The sequence below is a fragment of the Bubalus kerabau genome, chromosome 14 (assembly GCF_029407905.1).
Source record: "Bubalus kerabau isolate K-KA32 ecotype Philippines breed swamp buffalo chromosome 14, PCC_UOA_SB_1v2, whole genome shotgun sequence".
Lineage (NCBI taxonomy): Eukaryota > Metazoa > Chordata > Mammalia > Artiodactyla > Bovidae > Bubalus > Bubalus kerabau.
In genome coordinates, this window is record NC_073637.1 from 43,552,278 (window position 1) to 43,571,101 (window position 18,824).

The 18,824-nt window shown below is 36.5% G+C and overlaps 1 long non-coding RNA gene across 1 annotated transcript in view; it reads right to left on the bottom strand.

Annotated features, from left to right (window-relative positions):
* Positions 1-244: 244 nt before the first annotated feature.
* Positions 245-18,824, bottom strand: part of LOC129627237 (uncharacterized) — a 66,218-nt gene continuing 47,638 nt past the window's right edge. Inside the window, exons 2-3 of the long non-coding RNA XR_008702502.1 lie at positions 8,562-8,666; positions 245-502 (exon numbers count right to left, since the gene is read on the bottom strand). This is a non-coding gene — a long non-coding RNA (uncharacterized LOC129627237). The remainder of the gene's footprint in view (positions 503-8,561; positions 8,667-18,824) is intronic.

An 18,824-nucleotide genomic window follows, 5' to 3' on the forward strand; every position in this document is an offset into this window, starting at 1 on the left:
AAAATGTACTTTTCTGATCCCTGATTGTTTGCAAAATATGTGAATGTAACCTGCGACTTGAAGACCTCTGTCTTCCTCTGTCTAGGTACTGGACAAATTAATCATTATCGGTAGTTTGAATGGACATCAGGAATGCTGAGTCTTCTGTTGGTGAAGGGCAATTCAGTAGACCTTGAACTCTTTCCAGCGATGAATAATTTTAAAATAACTTATCTCATTATTTAGAAAGCTTTATAGGGTGGTGACATTATCAGCAAGTAAATTCTAATTTCTGTTCTCTTCAGAAATTAGAAAAAAATAACAAAACCCAAAGTTAGTAGAAGGGTAAATAAATGAAATAGATATTAAAATATAATAGATGAGATCAATGAGCTCAATATATGTGGGGCTTCCCTGGTGGCTCAGATGACAGTCTGCCTGCAATACAGGAGATCTGGGTTCAATCTCTGGGTCGGGAATGTCCCCTGGACAAGGGAATGGCCACCCACTCTGGTATTCTTGCCTGAAAATGAAAGAGGATATATTACAACCAACACTTCAGAAATACAAAATATCATAAGAGACTACTATTAACAATTATATATGACCAAACTGGACATCCTGGAACAAATTGAAAAATTCTTAGAACCATACAATCATCCAAGGCTGTTTCTTTTCAAGAAGGTAATGAAGATCTAAGTAGATTAAGGAGACTGAATCAGTCATCAAAAACCTCCCAACAAATATCCAGGATCAAATAATAATAAGCCAGAAAAAAATTTGATCACCTTTGTATCCAAAATATTTATTTTTAACCATTACTTTTAAAGACTACGGCATGTGCAAAATTTCTTTCTTACTGGTATCTTCAAATTTCATCACTTAGTTACAGTACTTGAAACACATTTGGAAATGTTTATAAATTCTTTGTATCTCTGAATGAACACAAAAGTAAAAGCCAAAAGAAAAACATACTTGTTGGCACAAAAACCAGCCGTGTTTCATGTAGCTTTTCCTTCCTTTATTGAAAGAGAAAATATAGAAATTTTAGGGTGGTTTGCCTCCATCTTCATAAAAGGCATTGAATGAATAAAATTGGAAAATCAAGTTTATCTATAGCTCTCTTGATATTTAGCCATTCTTGCACACGTACACATGTTCGTGATCATGAACCACTGATAGTTTGCCAATAGTAGGGAATGCTGATTCTATTCACTTATCCTAAGACCCAGAGCAAGTACCAGACACAGACTATGACATATTTTAGAATAGCAAATAATAAATTCCTTGGATTTATAGTTTAATTTGTGTCTTATTTTCACATACACTTAAAATTTACCTCTAAGAGACCTGTGGCAGAGATTGCTAGTTGCTTATATAATATCCAATGTAGTTCTTTTTATAATGGATTCCTGAAATTTTATTATTTTATTTTATTTTGCAAGATGTAAGTTCTCCAACCAGGAACTGAACCTGGGCCTGGAAGTGAAAGTGCAGAGTCCTAAGCACTGGACCACAAGGGAATTACCTCCCGAAATTTTTAGAAGGTAGCCCAGTAAAAAATTACTAGCTTTGAGTATGACTTCTAAGAATGATCCTAAATGTGTCTCTAATGACAAATCTCTTCTTTCACTCTTGCTAATGTCTCCCTTCATTATATATAGATCACATACATGACTATTGGAGCTCCACCAATCATCTTATGAGAACAAAGAGAGGTTGCAAATGGAAACTGCAGGATAAGGATGCAAGAAGAGAAAGATGTGAGGAGCCTAGATCATCAAGGTCACTATGGAATGACAATATGATGCTAGTGCATAACTTTGTTATTAAGGAGAGGGGAAAAGTCTTATTTCTTTGAAATTATTGTTTTTTTGTGTCATTGTTATTAAGTCAAAGAAATTTCATCACAAAGTATATAATGCAAATCAGTCTTTCTATAATAATTTTCATTTTGTGAAAAGACTTTTTTCCTTATTTCAACTACATATAATAATTTCAATGAGAATTGCTATCTTTGTATAAAAGACTAGCCTTCCTTTCCATTAATGATTGATTCAAAGTTGGCACCTGCACTAAGCTGTGCAAAACATATTTCTCCCACCTCAATTGTTGATTGGTCTTGAAATGAGCACGTGTCCTTATTTGCACCTATTGATGTGTTTCAGGATGTTTGAATTTAGCACTGAAGCAGACAAACAACAACAACAACAAAACTTCTAACATCTCCTGGGTGGTGATATAATCAAAAAGAAAGCCGGGGGCCTCTTAGCAGCCCTATATCCTACCTAACAGAGGAGTTGGCCAGAGAAAATGGAGACAACCTGCAAAGGAGTATATTTTAAGAGATAGAAAAAGAGAGTAGAGTTCTGGTCATTTTCAACTCCTTGGTTCCAGGTTGTCCTCGGAGTTGATCTACCCTTTTCTTTATCCCTGAGATATAGGGTACAATTCATTCTACCTTTTAGCTAAACTTAGAATGGAAGTGCTTGTTATCTGAAACTAAAAAGTAACAATCAGTTAGATTAATTTGGGTCATTCTTTTGTTTACATAGAATACAAACATATGCTTACCTAGTTCTCTGTATAACTTGAGTTATGTCAGTAACTCAAGTTGAGCAAAAAGTAGTGCATTCACATTAGCTGTTGCCAGAGAGCCTCATTCTTTCAGAAGTTTAAAATTTTATTCATTCCTATTCACATTCTGGAGTCAATATTTCAGCCCAAGCCTTATAGTTTGCCTTGAATTTTTCATTCTTTTTTGAAGCCCTAATTTTTGTGGTTTACTTTTTTCCTCCTCCACTTTTGTTTGCTTCCTGATAACATATTTGCTTGATTCAGCTTAAAGGTAGGAAATGGCTAGTCATCATTCTGTGTCTATTTATCTAATTAACAATTTTTAGGCATTGACAAAGGAATCCATACTAGACAAGGGATAATCCTTTGCACCTAAGATATAATAACATAGTACCTTCTTTCAATGAGATTAAAGACTAAAAAATAAGATAAATGCAAAGAAATCAAGATGATAGAAATATTTACAATAAACCCATGTGAGGCTAGTGATAAAAAAAAAAACCCACCTGCCAATACAGGTGACATAAGAGTTCAGTCCCTAGGTCAGGAAGGAGGGCATGCAACCCACTCCAGTATTCTTGCCTGGAGAATCCCATGGACAGAGGAGCCTAGTGGGCTACAGTCCATGGGGTCACAAAGAATCAGAGATGACTGAACTGACTACACCAGCAAGCACACGCACACAGTGACTGCAGTACAAACAAGAGTGTAGTAATATTTTCTTTAGAATTGAAAGTTTTCAGTAAAGGATTCAAACGAGTCAAACTAGAACAAAGTCTTGAAAGGTAAGCATAGATAAGTTGGAATAAATTATCTTCTTGAAATTCTAAATAGATGTGGTTCTTTTGTTTTTTGTTTTTTAAATGGCAACCCACTCCAGTATTCTTGCCTGGAGAATCCCATGGACGGAGGGCCTGGTGGGCTTCAGTCCACAGGGTCGCAAAGAGTCGGACACAACTGAGCGACTTCACTTCACTTCACTTCAAGCTAGGAAAAAGTTTGGCAAGTTAAGAAATAGCATTGGATAACTAGTGAGATCATGGAAGTGATATGATTTGCTGAGAGTTTTGGTATTTCTCCATTGTTGTTCGGTTTCCCAGTTGTGTCCAACTCTTTACCACACTGTGGACTGACGCATACCAGGCCTCCCTGTCCCTTCATTTCTCCATTAGTGATGAATAACTGTTGAATGGTTTCAGCAAGGTTACTCTGATTACAATTTAGCTTCATTAAATGTATATTCTGAAAACCTGAGTAAGAATGCAGCAGTGGGGATAAATGGAATAAATAAATTTGAGGGACCATAAGGATATAGACTTCCCAGATGGCTCTAGTGGTAATGAAACTTCCTGCCAGTGCAGGAGATGTAAGAGATGCGGGTTTGATCCCTGGGTCAGAAAGATCCCTGCAGGAGGGCACAGCAACCCACTCCAGAGCCCTCGAGAATCCCGTGGACAGAGGAGCCTGGCAGGCTACAGTCCATGGGGTCACAAAAGAGTTGGACACAACTGAAGCAACTTAGCAGCAACAGCAAGGATAAAAAATTTCTAACAGTAAACGAGTAGAAATGTATATAGTAGATTAGAATGGCCAAAAGTTCCCCACTTTCACTAAGACATATTCTTGAATCCTGGGCTGGTTCATGTTACTTGTGTGACTGGAAGAAGGCATTAGAAGTGACACTGTGCCTTTTTCAAATACAAGCTTCAAGATATGGGTAACTTCCATTGCCTCACCCCTGGAACACCCTCTATGGAAATGCTAAATCATCATCAGATGTAAATTTTTGGTACACAATTCCACCTGAGCCTGGCTTTGAAATCATTCACTCTGGGGTACCAATCAGGTGAATGAAGTCATCCTACATCCCCTAGACAGCCCATTTCACAGCTGAATAATAACTTAGTCTATGCTGTATGAACAGATGTCTTAGTCCATTGGGCTGCTATAACAATAATATCATAAACTAAGTGAGTGATAATCAGCAAACTTATATTTCTCATGGCTCTGGAGGCTGAAAGTCCAAGACCAAAGCACTAGTATATCGGTGTCGGCTGAGAGCTGACTTCCTAGCTAGTCATATTTCTGCTATAACCTCACACGATCAAAGGGGCGAAGGGGCTTTCCAGGCTCTCTTTATCACGTTTAAGAGTGCTTGACTTCATGATTCAACCACCTCCAAAAGGCCCCACTTCCTAATGCCATCCCATTGGGCATGAAGTTTTAACCTATGGATTTACAGGTACACAAATGTTTATCCTACAGCAATAAGAAAAAGTTTAACATTCCTGAATTATCACATGTTCAGTTGAGATATACAATAGAATACATACTACATACATACTAAGTCACTTCAGTCGTGTCCGAATCTGTGCGACCCCAGAGATGGCAGCCCACCGGGCTCTGCCATCCCTGGGATTCTCCAGGCAAGAACACTGGAGTGGGTTGCCATTTCCTTCTCCAGTGCATGAAAGTGAAAAGTAAAAGTGAATTCGCTCAGTCGTGTCTGACTCTTCGCGACCCCCTAGACTGACCTACCAGGTTCCTCAGTCCATGGGATTTTCCAGGCAAGAATACCTGAGTGGGTTGCCATTGCCTTCTCCATACAATAGAATATTTACTGTTTTAAACTGAAAACATTTTGGGGTAATTGTTATGCAATAATGGGTAACTAAAACATTCAAATCAGATCAGATCAGATCAGTCGCTCAGTTGTGTCCAACTCTTTGCGACCCCATGAATAGCAGCACGCCAGGCCTCCCTGTCCATCACCAACTCCTGCAGTTCACCCAGACTTACATCCATCGAGTCAGTGATGCCATCCAGCCATCTCATCCTCTGTCGTCCCCTTCTCCTGCTGCCCCCAATCCCTCCCAGCATCAGAGTCTTTTCCAATGAGTCAACTGATCCCATCAGGTGGCCAAAGTACTGGAGTTTCAGCTTTAACATCATTCCTTCCAAAGAAATCCCAGGGCTGATCTCCTTCAGAAGGGACTGGTTGGATCTCCTTGCAGTCCAAGGGACTCTCAAGGGTCTTCTCCAACACCACAGTTCAAAAGCATCAATTCTTCAGCGCTCAGCCTTCTTCACAGTCCAACTCTCACATCCATACATGACCACAGGAAAAACAATAGCCTTGACTAGACGGACCTTTGTTGGCAAAGAAATGTCTCTACTTTTGAACATGCTATCTAGGTGGGTCATAACTTTCCTTCCAAGGAGTAAGCATCTTTTAATTTCATGGCTGCAGTCACCATCTGCAGTGATTTTGGAGCCCAGAAAAATAAAGTCTGACACTGTTCCCACTGTTTCCCCATCTATTTCCCATGAAGTGATGGGACCGGATGCCATGATCTTCATTTAAGCCAACTTTTTCACTCTCCACTTTCACTTTCATCAAGAGGCTTTTGAGTTCCTCTTTACTTTCTGCCATAAGGGTGGTGTCATCTGCATATCTGAGGTTATTGATATTTCTCCCGGCAATCTTGATTCCAGCTTGTGTTTCTTCCAGTCCAGCATTTCTCATGATGTATTCTGCAGATAAGTTAAATAAGCAGGGTGACAATATACAGCCTTGACGAACTCCTTTTCCTATTTGGAACCAGTCTGTTGTTCCATGTCCAGTTCTAACTGTTGCTTCCTGACCTACATACAAATTTCTTAAAAGGCATATGAGGTGGTCTGGTATTCCCATCTCTTTCAGAATTTTCCACAGTTTATTGTGATCCACACAGTCAAAGGCTTTGGCACAGTCAATAAAGCAGAAATAGATGGTTTTCTGGAACTCTCTTGCTTTTTCCATGATCCAGCAGATGTTGGCAATTTGATCTCTGGTTCCTCTGCCTTTTCTAAAACCAGCTTGAACATCAGGAAGTTCACGGTTCACATATTGCTGAAGCCTGGCTTAGAGAATTTTGAGCATTCCTTTACTAGCGTGTGAGATGAGTGCAATTGTGCAGTAGTCTGACCATTTTTGGCATTGCCTTTCTTTGGATTGGAATGAAAACTGACCTTTTCCAGTCCTGTGGCCATGGCTGAGTTTTCAAAATTTGCTGGCATATTGAGGGCAACACTTTCACAGCATCATCTTTCAGGATTTGGAATAGCTCAACTGGAATTCTATCACCTCCACTAGCTTTGTTCGTAGTGATGTTTTCTAAGGCCCACTTGACTTCACATTCTAGGATGTCTGGCTCTAAGTCAGTGATCACACCATCGTGATTATCTGGGTCATGAAGATCTTTTTTGTACAGTTGTTCTGTGTATTCTTGCCATCTCTTCTTAATATCTTCTGCTTCTGTTAGGTCCATACCATTTCTGTCCTTTATTGAGCCCATCTTTGCATAAAATGTTCCCTTGGTATCTCTGATTTTCTTGAAGAGATCTCTAGTCTTCCCCATTCTGTTGTTTTCCTCTATTTCTTTGCATTGATCGCTGAAGAAGGCTTTCTTATCTCTTCTTGCTATTCTTTGGAACTCTGCATTCAGATGTTTATATCTTTCCTTTTCTCCTTTGCTTTTTGCTTCTCTTCTTTTCACAGCTATTTGTAAGGCCTCCCCAGACAGCCATTTTGCTTTTTTGCATTTCTTTTCCATGGGGATGGTCTTGATCCCTGTCTCTTGTACAATGTCACGAACCTCATTCCATAGTTCATCGGGCACTCTATCAGATCTAGGCCCTTAAATCTATTTCTCACTTCCACTGTATCATCATAAGGTATTTGATTTAGGTCATACCTGAACGGTCTAGTGGTTTTCCCTACTTTCTTCAATTTAAGTCTGAATTTGGCAATAAGGAGTTCATGGTCTGAGCCATGGTCAGCTCTTGGTCTTGTTTCTGCTGACTGTAGAGAGCTTCTCCATCTTTGGCTGCAAAGAATATAATCAATCTGATTTTGGTGTTGACCATCTGGTGATGTCCATGTGTAGAGTCTTCTCTTATGTTGTTGGAAGAGGGTGTTTGTTATGACCAGTGCATTTTCTTGGCAAAACTCTATTAGTCTTTGCCCTGCTTCATTCCGTACTCCAAGGCCAAATTTGCCTTTTACTCCAGGTGTTTCTTGACTTCCTACTTTTGCATTCCAGTCCCCTATAATGAAAAGGACATCTTTTTTGGGTGTTAGTTCTAAAAGGTCTTGTAGGTCTTCATAGAACCATTCAACTTCAGCTTCTTCAGCGTTACTGGTTGGGGCATAGACTTGGATTACCGTGATATTGAATGGTTTGCCTTGGAAACAAAGAGATCTTTCTGTCGTTTTTGAGATTGCATCCAAGTACTGCATTTCGGACTCTTTTGTTGACCGTGATGGCTACTCCATTTCTTCCGAGGGATTCCTGCCCGCAGTAGTAGATATAATGGTCATCTGAGTTAAATTCACCCATTCCAGTCCATTTCAGTTCGCTGATTCCTAGAATGTCGACATTCACTCTTGCCATCTCTTGTTTGACCACTTCCAATTTGCCTTGATTCATGGACCTGACATTCCAGGTTCCTATGCAATATTGCTCTTTACAGCACCGGACCTTGCTTCTATCACCAGTCACATCCACAGCTGGGTATTATTTTTGCTTTGGCTGCATCCCTTCATTCTTTCTGGAGTTATTTTTCCACTGAGCTCCAGTAGCATAGTGGGCATCTACTGACCTGGGGAGTTCCTCTTTCAGTATCCTATCATTTTGCCTTTTCATAACGTTCATGGGGTTCTCAAGGCAAGAATACTGAAGTGGTTGTCATTCCCTTCTCCAGTGGAATACAGTCTGTCAGATCTCTCCAGCATGACCTGCCCATCTTGGGTTGCCCCACAGGCATGGCTTAGTTTCATTGAGTTAGACAAGGCTGTGGTCCTAGTATGATTAGATTGACTGGTTTTCTGTGAGTATGGTTTCAGTGTGTTTGCCCTCTGATGCCCTCTTGCAACACCTACTGTCTTACTTGGGTTTCTCTTACCTTGGGTGTGGGGTATCTCTTCACAGCTGCTCCAGCAAAGTGCAGCCATTGCTCCTTACCTTGGACGAGGGGTATCTCCTCACCACTGTCCTTCCTGACCTTCAACGTGTGATAGCTCCTCTAGGCCTTCCTGTGCCCATGCAGCCATGGCTCCTTGGACATAACTAAAACATTATGTGAGATAAAATAGAAAGAGGGGTTAAGAAAATTTTCAGATTTCTGACTCAGTCTGTTGTCTAATTTTGATATGTTGTTTTTAGGTGTAAAATTGTTGGAGTTATCAAAAAAAGTATTGAAATTGTAGAAGGAACTAAGTGGTATGCCAAGGAATAACACATAAACATGATCAGATTTATAAGGTCAAGTACAGACAAATGATAAGGGTTGGTGAGACCAAATAAAGAAGAGAGTGTTTTTGTTTTTGTTTTCTTTTTTTTTGTTCATTTTTTCAATAATTTTATTTATTTATTTACTAAATTTTATTTATTTATTTACTACTCTAGTTGCAGTGTACAGGCTTCTTGCTGTGCAGCACATGGGCTCAATAGCTGAGACTTCCAGGCTCTGGAGCATAGGCTAAATAGTCATGACAGCATGTGGGATCTTCTCAGATCAGGGATAATACCTATGTCTCCTGCACTGGCAAGCAGATTCTTTACCACTAAGTCACCAAGGAAGCTCAGAAGAGAATGTTTTTTAAAAAGTTAATGGCAGGAATGGGCGATTAGGTGGGTGGGATGGTGATGGAAGGTTTTCCTTGAAGTTGGGAGTGATCAACAGAGGGAATAAGTCAGTTGTGATGTAGACTACAAGCAGTTGATTACATTTGACAGTTAGACTCATTGCATGTGATACACCTCTTCCTACAGCACCCAGTCTATGTTTTACTCCTTTGTACTGCTCAGCCCTACTTAAATTCAAATTTTATTTCATGTGTCCATGGCCCACTCTGCCAATTGTGAAAGAACTAGACCCCATGAAGGTCTTGGAGCTCCTGGGAGCACAGAATTCAGCAACATTTCCTGGACTAAATCTCAGAGCAGAACCACTGAGATACCAAAGTTGTATCACAGATACTCCTGATTTGGTTACAATCATATACATGACAAATGAAAGCTACACCACCTCAGCTTCCCTCCAAGGGGTCCGAGTATGTACAGCTTCCTTGGGTATCACCTCTCCCAGAATGCCAGGTGTGGGAGCCATTTCTCCTCATAGCATATTCTGCTAATTCTACTCATCTTTCTCCTTCCTCCCCTCTAGTATGTAGGTGTACTGGCCTTATGAATAAGGTTTATATCTTTAAAATATATGAGGCATAGCCTGCCCACAGTAGCATATGCATATATATATATATATATATATATATTAGGTATGTATATGTTTATAATAATATTATTGTTTTCATAATATTTGTCAGAATTGTCTAAGGGTAAGTTTCTTACTTTGCCAACAAAGGTCCGTCTAGTCAAGGCTATGGTTTTTCCAGTGGTCATGTATGGATGCGAGAGTTGGACTGTGAAGAAAGCTGAGCACCAAAGAACTGATGCTTTTGAACTGTGGTGTTGGAGAAGACTCTTGAGAGTCCCTTGGACTGCAAGGAGATCCATCCAGTCCATTCTGAAGGAGATCAGCCCTGGGTGTTCTTTGGAAGGAATGATATTAAAGTTGAAATTCCAGTACTTTGGCCACCTCATGTGAAGAGTTGAGTCATTGGAAAAGACTCTGATGCTGGGAGGGATTGGGGGCAAGAGGAGAAGGGGACGACAGAAGATGAGATGGCTGGATGGCATCACTGACTCGATGGACATGAGTCTGAGTGAACTCCGGGAGTTGGTGATGAACAGGGAGGCCTGGCGTGCTGCAGTTCATGAGGTCGCAAAGAGTCGGACACGACTGAGCAACTGAACTGAACTGAACTGAAGTTGCTTATATAAGTTGCTGCTTATTATATATTATTATATGAGAAGTTATATAATAATTCTTAGACAATTCTGAAAAATACAATGAAAACAATAATTTTATTATAAATATATAATATATGCATACACAACCTAATAGATACATACAACCATATTTTATTGTGCAGGGGGTGCTATGCCTCATATATATAATGATACCTTATCCCAAAACACTTCAGTTTGTATTTCCTAGGATAAGCACTCTTCAAATAATTTCTGTAACAACTTTTGTAAGTCTCTGGACCATAATACCGTAAAATACAATATATTTAATGAAGAAATAATACCGCACACAACTAAAATACCAGTTTTATGAAAAATAGTTTCTACTGACTAAGACAAACACTTATTTCCATATCCTACCAAAATAATTGATTTGTCATTTAAAATAGGCTAAACAAAAGTATTTGATCTGAAAAACTTCCTTCTTCAGTTTTAACACTGGCAGAAATGGAATAGCCAGATTAAGAAGCTACAAATTCAAAACTAAATTGTTAGAAAGGTGTGTAATAGAATGAAACAATTTTGCACAGCATTGCTTATTAGCAACACATTAATGAGACATATTAGAATATACACAATGCAATTTATAAATGTAAATGTGCAGCATAGTACTCTAGTCATAAATGTATAACAACTGTGATTTTGTGAAGTGAGTTGGTGCTTTCCATAGTAAAAAATATAGAACAATACTGATGACTAATTTGAATCAACGTGGTTTCACATGGCATGTCACAGCGGGAATCTTAATGATCTTCTACCTGGATTGTTTGTCTGCCTCGCATTTTCTGTTCTGTGATGTGTGGATGTGAACTATGCTGAACATAATTTGAGACTAATTACTAGCCATGTCAATGGCAAGTCACCTTCAATGATCAACCATATTTTCCCTTTTAGAAAACCTTTCTCGGCTAATGACAATGAAAATAAGGAGATTTCAGACTGTTTTCTGATTTCTTTGTTCCCAAAAATGCTTTTCTTCCCTTTGAAAAACCAGGAATCACTTAATCATAAATAAAAATTTAGATTTTATTTGCACTTAAAATGGATGCTGAGAATGAAAACAGAAGTCTAATGTGGCAAATGTGTACAAGGGAAGAACTCAGTCCCAATTATTATTTACTTTATTAAATGAACTTCAAGCAGTCCAGATGGAAGTATAATGAATACTAAATGATTTAGCTAGATTAATATTTACTATTGTGTTATCTTGCTTTTTCTTATACTTTAACCTTCTGAATAGTAAGAGGCATAATAACCTCATAAGTGCAAACTTTGTAACTATATGAGAGAGATTTCTGAAGTCATTACAGTGGAAATACTAAGAAAAGAAAAATGGAATTGATTAACTTTTAACTGATACAAGATTTTGACATAATTTTGATAATTCTCTGGGAGATACCGAGAGACAGGGAAGCCTGGCTTTCTGAAGTCCGTGGAGTCACAGATGGACGTGACTTAGCAAATGAACACCAACAACACATATAATTGATACCTGTATGTATACACATTTTTTATGTTTAACAATTTTCCCAGTTAAAATAATCTCTTTAAATTTTAATATTTATTTAGTAATTGATCACCAAGATACAATATTGTACTAAATGTGTATAATCATTAAAATTGGACCATATTTCCTTCAGACAGCAACTTTCTTTTGGTATATATGGAATATCTGATTAGATTACCTGGAAACAAGTGTGGTTAGGATAAATAAATTTATTTTAATAAACTAGAGATTCCATGTATACCACAAAGTATCGTGTGGTAGAAGTTTTTTATGAAATAGCATTAGGCTCATGAAAAGTCACTGATAACTAAAAAATAGGGCTTGTTGTATTTATACTCAGTCATGTCCAACACTTTAAGACCCCATGGACTACAGCCTGACAGGCTCCTCTTTCCATGGAATTTTCCAGGCAAGAATACTGGAGTAAGTTGCCATTTCCTTCTCCAGGGGACCTTCCTGACCCAGGGATTGATCTTGCATCTCCTTCATTGGTAGGTGGATTCTTTACCACTAGCTCCACCTGTGAAACTTATTGTAGTAATCAGTTCGTGTTGTATATAAATCAAATCACTATGCTGTTCAGCTTATAGAACTGTATTTCAATTATATATCAGTTAAGTTGAAAGTAAAAATAATATTAAAAGAAATGTAAAAACAAACTTTCAAATAAAAATTTTACAGAAAAAAAGAAAAATTAACAGCTCATTGTGCATTCTTTGACTGTTACCATGACTGTTAACATTCATTGACTGTTACCATTAATGAAGAAAAAAATACAGATAGAATAACTGATATTGATATATATATATATAATAAAACTTGACATTTATGTAATACAAAGATTGGGTATATAGCTCATTAGTAAAACATGAGAATATTCTTGGGTTGAAAAATTATGGGTTGGGAAAGCAAAAGCCAGGGTCCCACATAAACAGATCAATTAAAGATGCTGCATAATTTTTTATGTTTGTCTTTTATCAACTATAATACTTAAATATCTTTCCCTGTGGCGTGAAAATGTGTAAGAACAAAAATCAGATATTATTTTATATCCCTATTTTTTCATATACAAAGTTGAGATATTTTAAAAATATGTAAAAATAAATATGTTGAAACATATCAAATATGTTTATTATTTATATTTAAAAAAACAACAGCAACAAAATTACCCTTATTGAACATGTTTGTAAGAAAATAGATAACCAACTCATGAATTTGAAAATTAGTACAAAACAATAAAAGGGAAGAGAAAGAGAAAGAAGGGAGAGCAGGCAAACATTTTCTGGATTTTTGGTACAAGAATTGTCCCTCAAATTAACTTAAAAATTTATAATAAAAGTAATGAATATACCACCTGTGATTTAGTTTTTCTACAAATATCTCAAAACTGAATCTCATTAGGATTCTAGACCTAATTATCAATTCACAAGAAATACAGAAGCAGAAAACTATGTTAAATGGGGAAGCAATTGACCAAATCTAGAGTATGGGAAATAAGGCAAATATTCTGGGGTTTGTTCCAAGCACAATAATAATAGTGACTTTCATAAATAAGGGGCAAAGAGAGCTGAATAAGATTTTACAAGGAGATACCAACAAATAAACAAATGACAAAATATAAAAATTATTTGTGTCCTGAAAAAAATCCTACCTAAAAATTATGAGACAGTCGGTGCAACATGAATACTACATGGATATTTGAGGTTAATAAAGAATCATCTTAAATTTTAGTTATAAAATAATCTTTGAATGTGTTTTTGAAAAATTTTAAAGTTCTTATCATTTAGTTTTAAAATGAAATACTTGCAGATAAAATGATTGGTTATCTCAGATTTAATTCAACATTGACTTGGAGAGGTCAGAGAGGCTATAGAACAAAATGAGTTTGGTTGGGAAACGGATCATTGTTGTACCTTGATAATGGGTACATGCATCATGTTATAATATTTTTTCTCTTTATTCATGTAATGCCTATAATAAAATTTTAAGAAATAAAGAGAACACTTGAATCTTTAGACAAAGAGTTGACTGAAGACAATATGATCTGTGGAGAATGAAGCCATTCATGCTGTGTGAACATTTGCAGACTCAGGACTGGGACCAGGTCTCAAGTTAACATGCATGAAGAGCTGGAAATGAGAACCCCACAAAAACTGCAACCCTCAATGACAAGACAAACTAGGAAAAGTACATGTTTACTAGAAAAAATGGCAGCAAAGAAATGAAATTCCATCTAAGGGAAGATAGATAGACAAGCTAAAAGGCACCAAAAATGGATGAAGCTAACAGACAAACCCAGATGGTGTTATATGCTGTAGGACAACTTTCACTCGTCAGCGGATTAAAAAAAAATCTACCGGGGAGACTATTACATATTAAACAGGCTTGAAGCATGACAAACCGTGTACTGAATTGTTAGGTTGGGTTTGTATGCATTAAGCATAAAAGTAAATTATTATAATTGGGAATATATGATTATGGTTTGTGAGTTAGATGACAATAAGGAATTATTTTTAATTTTTAAGTACATTAATAAGCACGTGTCTTTGTAAGAAAATGCCCGGACTTTAGAGATGCATATCGAAGTTGGTAGTGCCGAAACACCATTGCATTTGAAATATGCTTTACAAATGTGTTACTTAAAGTGTGGTCCCTAAACCAGCAGTGTTAGATTCACCTGGGCCTTATGAGAAATATAAGATCTCGGGACTTCCCAGGTGGCACCGTGGTAAAGAAGTGAAATGAAATGAAAGTCGCTCAGTCGTGTCTGACTTTGCGACTCCTTGGACTATAACACAGGTCTCCCTGTCTGCTAATGCAGGAAACATAAGAGATGAGGGTTCAGTTCCTGGGTGGGGAAGAGCCCCTGGAAGAGGGCATGGGAATCCACTCTAGAATTCTTGCTTGGAGAATCCCATGGACAGAGGAGCTTGGTGAGCTACAGTCCATAGGGTCACAAAGAGTTGGACATGACTGAAGCGACTTGGCACCCAGCATGCACAACCACAGACCTATTGAATTAGAATTCACATTCTAAAAAGATTCCCAAGTGATTTTTATAGACATTAAAATTATATAAATTTTGATGACAAAATCTTCAACAAAGAAAAAAAGATGAAGATAAACGAAGGTAACCTGTCAAGTTTAAAGTGTTAAATTTGTAAGTGTTAAATTTGGCAAGGATACAGAAGACTTATTGTACCATTATTTTTACTTTTGTATGCATTGGATATTTTATTATTAAATTTAAAAATTAAAAATAGCACAAAATTCAAAGTCCAATAGACTAATTTGCATAATTTCTTATATATCTTTTCCTGCTCTGTCTCTAAAATATGTAATTTCAAAATTCGGTTCTACTATATTGATGTTACTAGAGATATTGCTGTACTACTTAAACTAGAGGGTGTACTGGAAGGCAGAAAATTCTGATAAATAAGGTTAACTTTCCCTGAAACTCATGATAAACTAGAAAATTATGTCATGAAATTACTAGAATGTTCAGCATTAAATTATGAACACAAGTTGTGGTTATGATAATGTAATTATATTTAAAGCATAACTATAATAATGGAATATTTCTATAATGCATCTTGGCAAGAATCAATATTAAATTATACTGTATTTGACAATCATAGAATCAAAGTTGTAGAAATCAAAAAACAAAAAGAGCTAAAATTAAATTAGATGATTCTTAAAATGGTCAGAAAAAAATAATCAAATTGTATTTTTGTGTACAGAGATAACTGTGAGGGAAATTATTTTCCATTTTATACCAAAGTAGAAAAAATGCTGTACACATAAGTTTAAAACACTATAGAGATATAAGAAAAAGTCAAATTGAAAGCAAAGAAAATGACAATTTCCATAAATGCAGCATATAAAAATTACATTACTAAGCAACAGGGCTATAAAATGACTAGAATCATCATTCAATTTGTGTGCAAACTTGTATGACCAACATCATTCTTATGCCTATTTAATATCTAAATATATTAGAGAAAAGAAAGAAGACAAAGTCATTTTTGCATTGTATATATGTAAATGCACTTCCTGGGTAATATTCTAAACTTACTCCCATGTTTCTTTGTGCTTGAAAGTACAATTTTATTCAGTATTTTTTCTTTTAATTATTAAGGTAAAGTCAATATTTCCCCAGGAAAATTTCTACCTTTCCTTCAAGGAACATAATGAACATACTTAAAGACAGCTATCACTAAACTCTTTATTAATGGAATTAATAAAATAAATCAGACCCAAAAGTATTAATCAAATATAGATTGATGTTTGTTTTTATTTTTTACTGTAAGAACACCTCACAGTTTATTAAAGCTCAAGGAGCTTTTGTTTTGTCTTTGACTGTGTGAATCACACCAAACTGTAGAAAATTCTTACAGAAATGGGAATAGCAGACCATCTGACCTGCTTCCTGAGAAATCTGCATGCAGGTCAGGAAGCAATAGTTAGAACTAGACGTGGAACTGCAGACTGGTTCCAAATCCGGAAAGGTGTACATCAAGGCTATATATTTTCATCCTGCTTATTTAACTTATATGCAGAGTACATCATGAGAAACACTGGGCTGGATGAAGCACAAACTGGAATCAAGATTGCTGGGAGAAATATCAATAACCTCAGATATGCAGATGACACCACCCTTATGGCAGAAAGTGAAGAGGAACTAAAAAACCTCTTGATGAAAGTGAAATACGAGAGTGAAAAAGTTGGCTTAAAGCTCAACATTCAGAAAACTAAGATCATGGCATCTAGTCCCATCACTTCATGGCAAGTAGATGGGCAAACAATGGAAACAGTGACAGACTTTCTTTTCTTTGGCTCCAAAATCACTGCAGATGGTGACTGCAGCCATGAAATTAAAAGATGCTTACTCCTTGGAAGAAAAGTTATGACCAAACAAGACAGCATATTAAGAAGCAGAGACATTACTTTGCCAACAAAGATCCGTCTCGTCAAATCTATGGTTTTTCCAGTAGTCAGGTATAGATGTGAGAGTTGGACTATAAAGAAAGCTGAGCACCAAAGAATTGATGCTTTTTAACTGTGGTGTTGGAGAAGACTCTTGAGAGTCCCTTGGACTACAAGGAGATACAACCAGTCCATCCTAAAAGACTCCATTACATCAGTCTAAGTGTATTTTAAGAATAGTATCTGTATTTTCAAGAAGAAAAATATCAAATAGAAAAATTACATTATTTTGCATGTTAACAAATATCTTTAATGTCTGTCTCATATCTATTTCTGGCTCATATTTACATCCAATTCATTCTGATATCACGGGACATTCTCCAAAGTGGTTATACCAGAAGTTCTGAAATTTTGGCAGTACATAATTACCACATTTTTCAGTTTAATGATTTTAGGTGATTTTCAATGGTAATTAATTATAATTTAAATTGGTATTTCTATAATGATTAATTAACTGAGCATCCATTTTGTATGTTTAAATAGGCATTTGTGTATCTGCTTTAGGAAGTGTCTGTTGAAGAATTTGCCAATTTTTTTCTTTTGGATTGTCTGTCTTTTCCTTACAAATTTATAGGAGTGCTTTGCATTCTTTTATCAGATATATGTTTTTGGAATAATTTCTACCACTCTGTTCATTCTCTTCTAATGGATGTTAGATGAATAAAAGCTGTTAATTCTAATGTATAATAATTTGTTATTTTTTGAAAATATTTAGCATATATGTCTATTTTTAGAAATCTTTGCTTCTTTGGAAGTCATGAAGCTACGATTCTGGTGGCCAACTAAAAGCTACATGGCTTAAATTCTTATTTAAATATGCTGTTTATATGGAATTCACTTTTGTGTGTGATGTGAGAAAGGGTTTGATACTTTATTTTTCCAAATGGAAAGCCTTCAAGACAGCAGCATTTATTGAAATAACCATTCTTTTCCAACTATGAAGCCACTTTTTTCATAAAGTATCTTCATATATGTGTTGGGTCCATTTGATGGACTCTAATGTTCTCTTCCATTGGTCTCTGTGTTTCCTTGCATCAGTATCATGCTCCATTAGTCACTGTAGCTATATAATAAAACTTGGTGTCAGGTGATGTGTCTCTAACTTTCTTCTTTTCCCAGATTGTCTTAACTATTCTTGACCATTTGCATTTCTGGATTTTTTTTTTTTTTTTGGTTTGAAAAAATGTATTCTGGTAAAATACACATACAATTATCATCTTAGCCATTTTAAATATATAACTTGGTGGTATTAAGCACACTTATAATGTTATGCGATCATAACTGCCAAACATCTCCAGAACTCCTTTCGTTTAACAAAACCGAAACCCTAAATAGTGAAAGTGATAGTGTTAGTCACTCAGGCATGTCTGACTCTTTGTCACCCCATGGAGTGTAGCCCACCAGGCTCCCCTGTCCATTAAATTCTCCAGGCAAGAATACAGGAGTGGGTTGATATTTCCTTCTTCAAGAGATCTTCCCCACCCACAGATTGACCTGAGTCTTCCGCATTGCAGACAGACTCTTTATTGACTGAGCCACCAAGGAAATCCTATATCCAGTAATAATACCACTTTATTCTTTCTTATTCTAACCCTTGGCAACCACTATTCCACTTCCTGCATTATGATTTTAACTACTCTAAGTAATTCATATAAGTGGAATCTTATGTACATGCCTTTTTGTGACATGCTTATTTCACTTAGTATAAAGTTCTCAAGATTTATCTGTATTGTAGCACATGTCAGAATTTCCCTTCTTTTTAAAGCTGAATAATATTCCACTATGTGTGCTATGCTTTGTTGTTCCGTCACTTCTGATTTTTTGCAATCCCTTGGACTGTAGCCTACCAGACTCCTCTGCCCATG